We start from the raw sequence: 15,532 nt of genomic DNA, 5'->3' as shown, positions 1-15,532 counted from the left end.
CCCCCACAGCCGCAATGAAATCACACTTATCCTGAGTGGAGCACTCTCACTTTGCGTGAAGTGCAATTCTCACAGCGTCCCGTGCTGCTCTTTAGCTTTTTGGTCTGACTTCTTCAGCTTTCAAGCATTTCAAGCCACTTCATGCACAAAATAATACGTTTTTAAATCAAAAGTTCAGATTATCTCCACGGTATTTTGATGCTGAACGACAGTGGAGCTCTTGCAAACCACGTCTCTGCGGTCCATCTTATTTTTACTTTATTAATTTTTTGAGTAGACAAAGTGACTCAAAATAACTTCACAGCTACTTTTGAACCTTCTCACATCCTCCCATAAAATGCATAAGATCAGTACATTTGAGGTTGAAAGAGTTACATCTCATCTGATGCTATTTTTAACTCCGACTATTAATATTTTCCATGCCTGGGGTGTGCTCAAGGAGGCGATGGAGCCAGAGAAAGGGCAGCATTAGCATAGGATGGGGAGCCAGCTGCATTTAGCATCAGCCCCTTTACTCCTGAGGGCCTCGCTGAAATCACACATGGGCTGTGAAATAAGCAATCTGCAGGGGATCTTTGGAACATATGAGCCTCTGAAGACGCTCCACCTTCAGGCTGAGGTCATCAGTTATGAAGCACAAGCTGGAACAACCAAAAATCCCAACTCGTGTCATAGACTGTAACTTTGACCTTGGTCCACCTGGATTTAATAGTATGCGTCACTTTTCCAGTATATTAAAAGGATTGAGCTGCATTACAGTGTAGAAGTGAAGCAGGGCTTTCTCCATGGGTAAATATTGCCTATATACTAAAGCTCCCTGTTCCTGTGACAGATGACGGCCTCACCTCAGGACACTCAAGTCAATGCCTCCAGTCAGCAGGGAGGCAGCACCATTACTTACGTAGTGAGGAAGGGGATGGAGGGGGGGGGGGCTTTTAAAGCCTGGTGAGTCACCCTGGCAAGAGTGTTTGTTGTTTCCTTTGTTCCTCAGAGAGATGCGGGATCCACCGGGAGAGGAGAAAAGCCCATTCTGACCTCATACTAAAAAGACAAGGCTTTTGATTTGCTTTTTCCTCCGACGCCCTCGTTGCCCCGGGAAAAAAAAAAGGAAAGCACAGAAACAGCATTCCCTTTTGCCGGCTGACGCCTGTGACAGGTGTTCATTGCTGCTGCATACGAATATTAGGACTGAACACGCTGGAAATTGTAAACGCTACACTGTGGTCATTACAGTAAAAGAGGAACAGACAGCATTTCACTCAAAACTTAAATTCAAGGCTACTGCTTGTTTCTCTGAAGCGTCTGATCGTTTCCCTGTCAGAGCGACTGCCCATTTTATTTCCACTGACTCTAATTTTGCCTCCTTTGTGGTACGAGCATCCTGAATGAATGTGAATGTAGATCTTGGATTGATTCTGTCTGTCAGCCACTACTGGGGGAATAACAAAGCACATGTGTATTTTCATTTCATCCAGTGTCAGAAGCTGCATTGTGTAAATGTGTGATTATCTGCTGAGCGAAACTCCAACACATAAACGCCTTCATCTGAGCCCCATGACTTGTTGGGGAGACAGGACGATCTCCTCCGTCGAGCAGAAACACTGAGTTTACAGAGATCCGACTACAAACCGAGGCAGGAAATCATGTATTCATGACATTTTATATTTTCGGCGTTGCTGCGTCATTTCTGCCTTTTAAGTGGTGGCAAGTCGGAAATGTTATTTCTTCCTCAATCACACTGCCACTTCCCCACAAAAGCAATTCAGACGGAGACGTGGTTGGAGGGCATTTGAAATGAACTCCTCAGAGGCCTTGCTTAGGAAATGAAATTGCCTCAGCTATGGCCTTTTGTCACGTTGCTCCACGGTGCATATTAATGATCGGCGGCGCTCCGCGGCAGGATTAACATAGTGACAGGTCCAATCAGACTCTCCACACACTCACTCATTATCTCTTTTATTTGTCTCGTTCACGCCCGTTTCAAGTCATCGCAGATTCCGTAACTCAGCTGGTCTGAGAAAAGCGCTGCTTCACAAACCTGTGACGTTTACAAAAAGCGATCAATAAATCACGTCTGTCGAATGACACCGGTGGCAAACTGTAAATCAAACGCACCCCCCCCCAAAAAGACACAGAAAACATGGCATTTACTGTGGGGATGTAGTCATTAATTCACTGCTAACATGGTTTCAATCAGACCCCTTTCCAGCAACAATCAACACGAGAGACAGCGTCGACTTATTGCTCATATTTCTTCATGTCACGACTGAACACACCAATAACTGAGGCAGTTTGTCAGACTTGAAATGTCAGCGCATGCAGCAAAGGAAGCCGCGTGACGTGTAACATTTAAATTACCTGTCAGCAGCGCACACACAGTAGAAGGCGATTATCTCGTCCAATAAAGCGGCCCGACTAACATGACGCTTTACATCGTTTCCAGAGAAGGATTAGGACCTCGCGTCAACATTATGCTGATGGTCCTAATGTTGCTGACTGAAAGTAATTTAAAAAAATCTCAATTGATTAAAGTGTATATTTTTCCAATTTCTATGTCAATCACTCACTTTATCAAAACAAAAAAAAAGGAAAAACTGCTCCTCTTTCTGAATTTCCCTCATTCAAACTTCTTTATTCAGACAAACCTTTCCTTCTTTGACACGAGGAAAGGAATTAACACGTTTAAATCCCCAAGACGATCAACGTCTCTGGAGCCATTTTCACAGCGTCTCTGATTACTTTAGGTGCGGGGCCACGAAAATAAAGTATCACAATCTGCAATAAGGATCCACTGGGAATGAAGTCTTGCTCTGCTGAGTGCAAGCGCGAAGACAGATGAACATTACTTCACAGCGCACTCCTAATTCTCATCTGCTTTACTTAAGTGTACGCACCTCTCACAAGGAGAGAGAGAGACATCGTCAATTAATGGAACCAAAAGAGTTAAAGCCATAACCTCCTGTGAAGTTCTGTGTAAAATGTATAAAATCTATATTAGAGCTGCCTCTGCAGCGAGGGTGCATACAGTAAAACAAGTGAACTTCAAATTGACCCCTTCAGTTTAATTTCCAATTTAAGTTAAGTTGTAAGGAGCATCCAGGTAACTTTTATAGAAAACTGAAAAATTATTCAGTACTTTTTTCATTAATCAGGGAAAACTGTTCCCACAACACATTTGTGATTTGTTGTACGTTAAGAATTAGGTTAGTGGACGAAAAATGTGAGAAAGAAAGAAGCGGGTCGTGTCCTAGCGTAATAATAACAAGCACACCTTTCTCCTATTTCAGCTGTGACCGAACGACAAATCTATTACAAGAATTGGTCCCGCCGTGCGGGAGCTTGGGCGCCGTTGACCTACTGGAGCCGGAGAAATGAACCGCATTGTGTGGAACAGGACGCCGCTGCAGCCCGGAGACGGCGCTGGAAGGAGACAATTGCATTTGACAGAGATAACTGACGTCCTGTCCCGCCATTAGCCGTGCAGCAGCCGCCTTGTTGTCTTGTTGATGACACTTTGCTACAGTCATGCTTGAGCATCGGCTTTACAGCCGTATCCTGACAGCGACCAGTGTTGCTACTGTACGTTAGAACCGCCTGGTAAAACAAGGCCTTTGAAATAGAAACAATTTACAGCATGTTTCATTATTTAATGGACCAAATGATGAATCACTTAATTAACAAATATATGAGAGCTGAATCAGAACTAAATTGTTGGAACGCTTGTGGACAGGGAAATAGCTTAGATACATTTGCATTCCTGATTTTGCACTTGCATTCATCTTATCTCTATTTAGGTCTGTGTTTAAATCAGCACCGAGCCAAAAACATAGTACGAGGTAGAATCCCACCAGTCCAACCCGTACCCTCAGAGTCAAGTGCCTCCCAGTCATACATATATAATTAACCCAGAGACAAGGTGAGAGTGTGAGGGCATCATCACAAGAGGTGGTGACAGGGATGAGAGACTGTGGCAGGAGGCGCCCCACGCAGCAGCAACCTGACGTCAACGCAGGGGCCGCGACCTTTACTAATGCAAGATGTTTAGAAGCAGCCGGTCACGAGCGGCCGGAACGCTCTGGCCGGAACGAGATTAAAAATCCAATCGTGCCACTGAAGGAGAGGCGAAAGCGAGGCGCACTGGTCAAGTGTAAAGGGACTGGGGAACATAGAGGCTGAGAGCGGCTCGATCGTGTTTCTCTCTCACTGACAAACTGAGCTAATGACCGGGAGCAGAGACGCCCCTCAGCACATTCACCTGCTGTCCGTGTCTGCAGTTGGGCTGGGTTTACAAAATGTGATGCAGACCCTCTGCAGGCTATGATGCAGGTGAATCAGTCTGGGAAATATACTGTACAGTGCATTTCATACTAGTTTCCCATAATAGGTTTCTACCATTATGGGGAAATGGGGAAAACCTAATTCACCTCATAGGTCTTTCTAAAAAAGCAGACCTGGCATTTTGTATGAGTCAGCAAATGACTGTACCTACAGTAAGTGTCCTGTTACAATACAATACATACAATATTTACAGTATGTTCCTTTGGATGGTTCAGACACTCAGCACTTCCATCACTTTGATCAGTCCAGACTCTTCAGAGTACTAGGGAACAATGAAAAGGTAATCAGCTACTGGGTGATGAGCCAGGGGATCCAGAGGCTCCTTGTCCGACCGAGATAAGGCCGCACTCCACTCAGCAGCCACTGCTGAGGTTCAGGCGCCGGCATCGACTCCCATACGTTTGTTTCCACGCTGCCAACTCGCAAAATTATCATTTTCACAGTCATTTTGGCAGAGCAATGCGCACGCACGCACCCTCCGGCGCAAAAAGAGGCTGTGAAAGACAAAGAGGAAGGTCACGGGGAGACAGGAGGGCTGTGAGGAAAACTGGAGATAGCTGGGAAATGCTTGAGCACAGTGTGGATGCGTTTACACTGGTGTTTAATGGTTTGGAGCGTTAGCGTTCCAGTGATGCCTGGTCTAGTTAGTTCTTATCTTCTCCTTCTTCTTCTGAGCATTAGGAGGACAGGCTTTTCTTCCAGTGAAAAAGGACCTTAATAAAACAGCAGGATGAATATCAACACTGCTGAGCTACTGTCACAAATGACATCTACAGACGACTTGTCCCCCACATTTCCATTACCAAGCGTCATACAGAGACCTGTATGAACTAGTTTTCTGTAATATACTATAATATTGTATATTTCTGCAGCAGGCCAGGGGTGAAAAAGGTGGCATTTTAACTTCTCTGCATAATGCATAACATTCAATAGTGTTAAGCCACCAAGCTTGATATTTAAGAGGCTGGGACCAACTGGCCCAAACAGTAAAACACCCCTTATTATTAAATGGCAGCGTTACATGAACCAGCACAGACGAGTGTCCTGCTGTGCTTCGGAGAGCAACAGCCGATTAGCTCAGACTAATCTTAGCACTGCAAAACAAACATCCAATTTAACAGAATCTATGGTAATTTATGGTGGAAAAAAAATCTCTTCAAAGTGAAAACAACACCCCAGCAGTCCCCCCTCCCCTCCTCTAAACGGATTACTACCAGGACATCTCTGCGCTGACTACACCCTCCTTCCACAGACACTTTCAGACTCCTCTTCTTGTTCACGTTTCTTAGCACACAGCCCCCCTTTCCCCCCCTCCCCACATTTTTTGCATTCTGACACACTTTTACTTTTGTCAACATGTTTTCGTTTGATGCTGAATTTTAAGATAGCTGTTTAAGGTTAAATATTGTCCTTGTACTAGTATGAATATGTTTATTACAGTGTATTTAAGAAGAACACACTGTACTATATTTACATGTTGAATTGAAAGTAGCTAATGTAAAATAAACACTTTGCTAATTGACCTGTCATTTCCTGTTGCTGCTGTTTGCAGCTGCCTGACTTCACGTTACTTCTTCATGGTGGGGTCCAGCATGTCGTCCTCACAGGAGCCATGTTGCCCCAACGGCGTGAGTGTGTAAATGGGTTTCAGTCTCCACCATGTGAGCGCGCGCGCACACACACACACACACACACACACACACACACACACACACACACACACACACACACACACACACACACACACACACACACACACACACACACACACACACACACACACCATTTCCCTCATCATTACTGCATACTATTTTTGACACACAGACATTAACACCGCACATTACTGATCTAACAACAATTAGGCCCATGCCTCATTAGCATGCCCGGGCCGCTGTGTGTTTGTTCCTGTCTGTCCAACCCGCTGCACTTTGGAGAATGTCATCTGTTAAACCGCTGGGTCCTCATCACGCTGCCGACAGCCTCCTGCACAACCTCAGCCCCTCCGTCCACCGCAACACGAGCATTCACGCACCAACACTTACGCCGCAGATGTTGCTGACATGCGTGCAAAGCGCCGCGCACACGCCTGCTCACCCATCTGTGGCTGAATACGTGATGGATGGCCCTGCGAAGGATCATTTCACCTCTAAGCGCTTCTGTTATTTCCTCCCATATTGCCAGAACAGTGTGTTCATACACGTGAATCACACAAACATGAGGAAAGGTGATGAATGTAAATCAGATCATCAATATAGTTTCACTTTACTTCTTCACACGCTTGGGATATTTACTACTTAGTATATTATGTACTCAGTATATTTTGTACAGACTGTGTCAACACCATACATTAACAATTATCTTCAAATAATCAATCTAAAAACCAGCTTTCATTAAAAAGCAGGACCAGCACTACAGTAAATCATTACCAACACTGAGACAGCTCCAGTCTCAGTCACAAGTATTCAGAGCATCTTCAGAGTTTCATATTGCTTTAATGAGACCAACACAGCTTCCACACACATGCAGTGGTCTCACCATTTGGCTGCGGGGTAGTCCGCACTCAGAATTGCCTTCCAATTACAAACAGAGGCTCACGTTCTACTCCATAAAGGGAGCTCTGATAAACAAATACTCAAATCACCGATATTAAAGCCGCTTTAAACTGGGTTGTTGTGCGAGATTCTCCTTTTCAAAAACACCAAAATACATTGGAGCGATGCGTGAGCTCCCCCGTTGCGGTAACAACACTCCCTTCAGCCATCAATTTTTTAGCATCTGGAATGCTGCTTATCTCAGTTGGCTTGTCGTGGTTCCATCACTGGCTGCTAAACCACAAACAAATAATCACAACTGGAGGAGGCAGAATCATCAGAGTTGTGCAATAAAATAGTTTTCTCTTGTAAGATAGTAAACAAAATCAACCTATGGGATTTTATACGACGAAAGCAGACACCCTCAGCATATAATACGCTTCAATAGTAGTTGACAGTGATTAAATGATGAAGAGCAATATTCTGCTTGTGTTACAGGTTAAATGCATATGAGGCTGTGTGGATCAATACAGCGAGCTGTTCGACTGTTCTGACCTCTGCTCTGCTCTATTAATAAACACTCAAAATGTTTCTACAGTTGTGCTCGCTGGTGGCAACACTTTGTGCCAGGAATTTGAATAAGTTAGCAGTCCCCCCCCCGACACACACACACACACACACACACACACACACACACACACACACACACACACACACACACACACACACACACACACACACACACACACACACACACACACATGGCTGCAAGGAAAAATAGGTAACCAGAAAGAGAAATGATAGAGAGAAGCCTGAAGAGAGCATTGACAGTCCGACTTGAAAACAGGGAAACACAAAGCAGTCCAGAGATGAAAAGAGTCCTCTGTTGTTGTGTTGTGTTATCATTAAGCCCCATTGTCGAGAACAATAAAGACCGCTGCAGCAGGGGGCAAAAATTGGCCGGCGGGATTGGCCGGGTGATGTTGGAGCCATTGTTCTCCAGCCATTGTTCCTGAGATCCGCGTTCTGTTTCCCTGCACAGCAGCGTGTTATTGGCCGACTCGGTTATTTGTCAAACTCCATAATTGCGCCAGGGTGTTCATTAGGCTACTTGTGCATTAGCATTTCCTGCAAAGATTAGAGCAATGACTAGTTACGACACCAAGCATTTGTGCTGTAGGTTTTGTTGCCAGGTTCGTCTTTGTAGGGCATAGTGATAAAGTCGCCACATTGATCAAACATGCAGAGGACGGTGTATCGGACATGTGGGTTATCTGGAGTGGGGGGGGGCATCTATGGCAAAGCAGTTACACAAAATGCGTTGTGTTGAGAAGCAGCAGCCACAAAGGGCAGAAACGTGTGAAGACGTGCTGCCTTTCAGTGAGACGGAGCAGATTCAGCCTTTCGTCAGCTATGTGACAGCCACAGATTAGGAGACTAGCATGAATAGTGACAGCACAAAGGGAACAGACAGTGACGGCTTCACTGACAGACACATTAACTCAGCTGAACCCTGAGGTGAAGCGCCTCATTTTATCTCATAAACAAGATCATAATGTGCAAATGCCCATATTCAACGTGGAAGGAAAACTCGATGCTTTAAATAACTCTTGCAATTTAAGGTAAAGTTAGACTTATGAGCCACTTGTAAATAAATGGTGAACAAATCACATGAAATTGAAAATGTCATCAAAGTCAAGAAATACCTTGGTCTGAACAGCAGCCAGTCATCACGGTTATGAACAGGTTGTCACAATATCTTTAGGTGTAAAGTAGAAATCAAAGTCAACCAATTATAGCATCGTACTTAATTGAATTAGTGGGTGTGATTGTGCATGTGCACGCTTCAGACGTGACGTGAGGTGTGAGATGACGCACGCGGGCTCGCGTTGGTGTGCGCGTGCGCTACGGCGCTTTGCTAAAGCGGCACTGAGGCTGCAAATTAAGCTAGCCGCGCTTGGATAGAGATCACAGGAATAAGTCTGCCAGTCTGAAGTGAACACCGTGATCCTTTGGCCCTGAATAATTCTCTCCACTCTATTCTCCCCGGCTGCCGATGTGTAGAGAAAGTTGGGTAAAGGCCAATCAATCTTTTTCTTCCTCATACAGAAAATCATTTGTCATATTTATTCCACCGGCTCTGCAGACAAATAGATTTGTCTGTTTCTTTCCACACAGTTACTTTAACAACAACAATCTGAGCGGTTACTACGGACTTCCAGACCTCTATTCTCACCTCAGCGTGCTTTGTTGTGATACCGTCTGCTTGCTCATATTGTTTTCTTTGCACAGTATCGATCAGTTCAACAGATCGCGCCCTCAGCAGACCTTCATGAGTCAAACGTGTTTTTCTAAAGTGAAAGGCTGAGAAGGAGAAAAAGCAGTCAGCGTTTCCTCCCGTGATGCTCTAGTAAGCCAGTTAAACTGACTTACATTAATCCAGTTAGCTCCTCCATACTGTAATGCCTCTTTGTGCTCAACAGTTACAGCAGCCATCAGCCAAGTATCCGCTCATCTTTTGGGCCACACAGCCACACAGTACAGTAGCTAAACAGGTTTGTTATGCAAATGTCAAAGGCATGTCAAAAAGTTCTGTATAATGTATCATCAGCAGGTACCCGACTTTGCTAATTCACCTTCAAGAATTTCAATTTTTCCGAGGCGTCCATTTTCCTGGTTATTCCACTCTGACTGGCATCAGCATTTTATAGTAACACTATTACATCCATCCATTACTTCCTCTCATTCCCTGATGTGTCTCCTGATGCTCATCAAGCTCTACCTCACATCCATTGTCCACTGGATATCACATTTGCTTTGTCATATAATTAGTAATAAGCAAGAAAAAAATGCAGTTGATAGCATCATAGTGACAAAACTGAAGAAATTCCTTCATCTACCTGCTGTATGACGTGAAATAAATTGTGAAGGTAATGTTGCCTGACACTTTCATAATGATGCTCCACCTTCTGGCCTGCTCGGTGTTTGCACCCAGCTCCCTTTCCTGCCTCCCTCAGCTCTTTGTCTCTGCTGAAGCCTCTTCCCCTGGGAAGCCTTGCTGTGTTCCCTCAGGCTGCCTGTCCACCAACCACAATTTGTGGTAATGCTGCAGCTGTGAAGAGAATCACCTCTGTGGCTTGCACGGCTTGTTTTTATTGTGCAAACAATAACTATGAGATATGAGGGTACCTTTCCAGCACGTACAAGGTATATAAACAAACACATCCTGAATTAAAGCAGGATCAATTTTAAACTTGTGTCACACCTGTGAAACCACTAATGATGCAAAAACCAGTCAAGTGACAATAAACAAGACACATAATAACATATTACAGGTATATACAGTATATAACAGGTGTGATGCCATGAGGTCTCATTTGGTTTCTACAGCATTCAGGTTTCATGCATTCTGGGTGTAAGCTGCTGTAAAATTCCCACTCCGGCCTTCTCCTACTGATAAATGTGGGCGTGTGGCAGCAAACAAAAGACAGACGTTGGGAGAGTGAATCTTCAGCATCACTGACTGTTCCTCTGAGTCAGCAAACCTCACTTAGCACTGTGCATGCAAGGAAACCACTGTACTGTATTTACACAGCGTTTGGTGGACGCTGTGACAAACGACACACCGTCACTTCATTCAAGTCAACAACAACAAAAACAACAACAACAACAACAACAACAACAACAACAACCACAACAACAACAACAGCAACAGCAACAGCAACAGCAACATAACAAACTATTGCACCTTTGTTCACAAACTGACACACACACACACACACACACACACACACACACACACACACACACACACACACACACACACACACACACACACACACACACACACACACACACACACACATATGACCCGCCCGTCATCTAGACTATAGCTGATATTCACAGCGGAGGTGGCATCAAAGAGCAACAGGTATTATTACAAGTTGTCCAAAAGCACTCACCACAGCCACGAGGGTCGATCACATCACTCTCTCTGCTCCCTCTCTCTTTGTAAAGCACACTTAAAAAAATTAAAAGCTCCTGCTCGCCTGCTGCCTCTACTGCTACAACCTTTCACTCCGACTCAGGACAGAGGGTATTTAGCTTATGTGTGTGTGTGTGTGTGTGTGTGTGTGTGTGTGTGTGTGTGTGTGTGTGTGTGTGTGTGTGTGTGTGTGTGTGTGTGTGTGTGTGTCTAATCCCCGCTGAGTAGTGTGGGTGCTAGGCAGCAAATGTTCACTGGAGGGTTACACACACACAACACAGGGGTCAAATTGGGACTTGTTATGTGGTGGGAACCTTTATCTTATAGTGCTTGTAAGGGTCCACGTTGTGTTTGACATTATGGTTCACTTGTATAATACTGTATAACACTGCCTTAATCAAGAAACTGACAAGCATTTTAACACTCGTCACTATATGACACAACTTACCAGTAATAGTAAAGGAATCATTGTTTATATATTTTGCTATTGTGGGGTTGAGCTACGTGACTCTGACCTTTTCTGATGGTCAGCTGTCCTACACTCTGTACTGTACCAGAATGCACCAAACCCATGAATAATAGGTCTTTATTGCTGGCAGTAGTAAATCAGTGGTCGCCCCTGTCTGCTTTTTAAATCAAAACACAATATGATGAGCAACGAAATAAGCCAGGTCACAGAGTCAGATTTCATATCTTACAGGGCCAAGGCAAACAACCGATTAGCTGCAGAGGTTACGTTTCCCACGTTGGCCATCGCCCAAAAGGATGTAACAATAGCGTATTCCTCAAGGTCAAGCCAATCCCAATGAACACAAAGTCTCTGCCATGCACACATGCTAAGTAGATTAGTGGGCTGTATGATGAGCTCCTAACAGGACTAGTGCTTGACACAGAGGCCAGCGTGACAGCACAACAAGCCCAAAGCTAAAGGGATGGAGATAACCTAGATGGTGGAATGGCCAGAAAATGGGAGCAAGACTCAGTGTCATGTTTCACGCCATGTCCTGTTTCACGCCATGTCCTGTTCTATTTTGTTACTTCCTGTTTCAGTCAGCTGTTCACTTACCAGTTCTCAGTATCCACACCTGTCAGTAATTAAGTAATCACCTACCAGTATATAGCATCCACCTCGCACAGACTCAACCCGCCAGATTGTTTAGTTCCATACTTCTCTCCAGCGTTTCATGTCTAGTTTCTCGTGTATCGATCCTGATTACCTTGACCGCCGAATCCTGCCTGAACCTTGTCTGTTACCGTTGCCAGAGAAAAGAACCTTGACTGAACAACTGACTGTGAGTTTGCTTAGCCCTTGCCTGCACCGTCACCGAGATTTCCTGTTTACCGAACCTTGCCTGCTTACTGGACTCGAGATTGCCTGTTCCCTGCTGTACCGCATTACCAAGCTCTGTGTATTACCTGGACCGTCTGACTCTGTTTTCTAAAATAAAACCTGTGTTAATTGTCACCTTGCCTCTGCGCTGTGCATGTGGGTCCGCCGCCTGCCCAAGTCTGACACTCAGCACTAAGCTTGGGTTTTTACAGGAAGAATCTAACCAGCAAATGTTCAACTAGCAAAACTGAACTGGAGCAAATGCAAAAAAACACAAAAGGAACCAGTGTACACAGACCTTCAGATGAAGGTGCATTTCTCAGGTCCTATGATCAGTTTCCATAACAGTGATGGATGAGAAAATGACTTGTTTTTCTGGTTTTCTCTTTTGTGTGCGGATGTGGTTCGTGATATTTGCTGCTAATATTCCCCATAAAAGAAAATTTCAACTGTTGTTCAGCCAAGTCTGCTTATTAAAAGCAAATCTGGGTCAACAGTAACGGACTGAAAAGTATTCACGGTTAGGAATGAGAGGCCAGAGCCAGAAAGTGGTGTCGCTAATGCTAATCATACGGTCAAACTGAACGTCCTCTGCAAAACTGACCCAAATTCAGATAAAAAAAAAAAAAACATTTATTATTTGGTTCTGCCCGCACTGCTTTGTGTCATTTTTTATCACAAACACAGGATTCAGCTGGGGGCAAGGAACAAGATAGAGTGTCTCTCGCTGTTTTAAGGGTAGAACAGCACCAAGCGTGAATAAATTCAGGGCACGAAAGTGTAAACACTTTGTCAGTGCAGAAGAAAACCCCCGATAAGATGTCAGTTCTTTCTGAAGTGAAGAAAAAATCCCCCTTTTATGGATTAGTCTATCAGTATAGAAGTAGTCTATTCCAATTTGCTTCCCTGCTGGGTGGAAGACAACATGTTTTCCGTGGCTGAGGTCAAAGTCGATTTTCTCGCACGCTCTACAACATATTGTACCCGACGTTGAGATATTAATTGAGCGTTGGTTCCCCTTGTTGACTCATGATGCATTTATGCCTCGTTTTTCATTACACCTCCAATTAAATCAATACGTTAACAACCTAACGCTTTGTAATGTGTAAAATAATTACAAACAAGAACCGCGTGCGACAGCAGCAGGGGGGAATGTGTCTCATGGGTCAACCTCCATAGTAACAATCTGAAGGAAAACAGAAATTCAACCTCATCATCAAATTACAATAGTTTGCTGCAGCCCTTTCCCATAGAACCGTCACCTGTATTCTGCCAGGAAGGAAAGCTGAGCAAAATCAACCCAACAGGACGGCTGGACACCAGCGATAACAACACGATTAAGCATAGAGCACAGTACATTAACCACAAGAAACGAACTTGAACATTAAAAGGGCAGTTCTTCCCAACACACTTTCCCTCAGCTTTGCAGTGCAACAAATACCGGCAGCATCCAACACGATCACGATCATGCGGTGTTTCGCCACGTTGCCCGTTAGCCGGCCGAGTTAATAAGCAGCAACCGCCCCCACGTCTAATTCACATTCAGCTGCAGCATTTGGAAGATGAAAGCGGCGCGCTACAGGTGAAGGTAATTGGATAGATAAATGGAATGGTGACTGGCGAATGGCTCGTGTGTGGTGAATTAGAAGAGCATTACCTTTAGGCCTAATTGTTTGAAAGACGTGAACTGGACAGAGGTGATTGCCAAGTTTAAAGCTGACAAGCTAATTAAAGCAGGCATAGTGATTTATAATGGAAAACGAGCGGGCAGGTGAGTGATTATTTGTACTGTGGTGTATGTTCCTAGTCCATCAAGCAGCCAGTAGGAGCATGCACCACCATCAATATAATCTAAGTTTGTTTTTGAACTCCCAGCCAAGTCCACAACTACTGACTTGTGTTTTAGGATTTATTGTCCTGCACCACATTTTGCTCTTTGTGCATTAAAATCCTCATACACCAATAAATGAAATGCCATATTTATTAAAGCTACAGTAGGTACGTCACAAGGGAGAACACTGTTCTATATATACTGTGCAGCATTTGCAGTTTGTAGGTTGGGTTCAGACACGTAAAGAAGTAAAGGAAAGATGTGTTTAGTATAAATTGTAAGACAGCCATGTGTAACGTGACTGCTTGCCTGTAATAGCCTGATCCACAGTTATGACCTTATTCATCCCAGTGCTGCACATGTCTGAACCCAACCTTCAAATCCTGGACTCTATTTCTCTTAAATTTAGATTGCCCCCAAAACGTACCACGTGACTATAGTTTTGTTTAAAACTAATCAAATTTTTATGAGACGGTTGAATTTACAATAGATGACAGATTGTTTGATAAAGCGCTGTGTGGTTAAATCATACGAACACAAAGCCAGACTCCATTATTGGAAAATTGGATTTTTGACAAAAGGTTCAGGTGAAGCAGCCGCAGAGAGAGAGAGAGAGGGAGAAAAATGCTGAAAAACAGTCTTTGCAAGTGCCCGCTAATAAGGCTGTCTGGTCTCAGTCCAGTCAATTAAAAGCTTCAAAACCGCTGATACATACAGTAACTGTAGTATGTAATGTGATAGTATGTAGTGTTAACAAGGCCTGTGGTTCAGGGTTCTTTTTAAATGAAAATTGTATTTTAAAAGCTAGTGGTATAAATCAAGTAATTTAATATTCCTGTTAATATCTGTAAAGAGTTTTTTTGTAGAAAATCAATTATGTTATAATATTATTATCTTTAATATTAGTTCCTGCAGTAACAGAGATGGGGACAGGGAGGGTTGAGGGCCGAAGGGTTAATGAATGCAGTTTGTCAAATCAATTTTCCATTTCTTTTTTTTAGTGGTGCTAAAGCGAGTTCTCCTCCATCGCAGTAAGTAATAAGAGTAAAACAGGAACCTCTGAAGAGCACGAGCCAAAAAGCTAAACGAGTCACCGTGTTGCTTCAGGGCTCGGGGAGAAAAATAACAGCAGAAGGTATTAGACAAAGAATAAAATCCTTTTCACTGTAAAATGGCATTAAATAACTCTGAACTTAACCAAAGGCAAAGAGAGGTTCAACCACGGTCCCTTCACGGAGGAGGTGAGAGTTCACTTTAAAATCCACAGGCGGTTTATTTCTGTTTATTACAAAGGAGTTTACCGTGTATCACCACAAACTCTTCACCCTTTCTTCACCATAAATAAAAAACAGGGTACAGTAAAAGTTTTGATCTCCTACATTTTTTCAACATATATTACGTGTAGCAGCGTTATATACTGTAGTTTGGATGCGGGAGGAATACAAGCATCTTGGTTACAGACGCTTATGTACATGAGAATGTTTGACCATGAGCGGGTTCATGCATGTTTCATGAAG

At 43.8% G+C, this 15,532-nt stretch overlaps 1 protein-coding gene across 1 annotated transcript in view; it reads right to left on the bottom strand.

Moving 5' to 3' along the window:
* sphkap (SPHK1 interactor, AKAP domain containing) overlaps positions 1-10,892 on the bottom strand; it is a 58,812-nt gene extending 47,920 nt beyond the window's left edge. Inside the window, exon 1 of the mRNA XM_055513715.1 lies at positions 10,832-10,892. The gene's annotated coding sequence lies outside the window, so the exon portion shown is untranslated. The remainder of the gene's footprint in view (positions 1-10,831) is intronic.
* Between the last annotated feature and the right edge of the window lie 4,640 nt (positions 10,893-15,532).

This window comes from Betta splendens, chromosome 13, assembly GCF_900634795.4.
Source record: "Betta splendens chromosome 13, fBetSpl5.4, whole genome shotgun sequence".
Classification (NCBI taxonomy): domain Eukaryota; kingdom Metazoa; phylum Chordata; class Actinopteri; order Anabantiformes; family Osphronemidae; genus Betta; species Betta splendens.
Note: the sequence above shows the minus strand (reverse complement) of the source record. Positions and strands in the feature narration are given on the sequence as shown.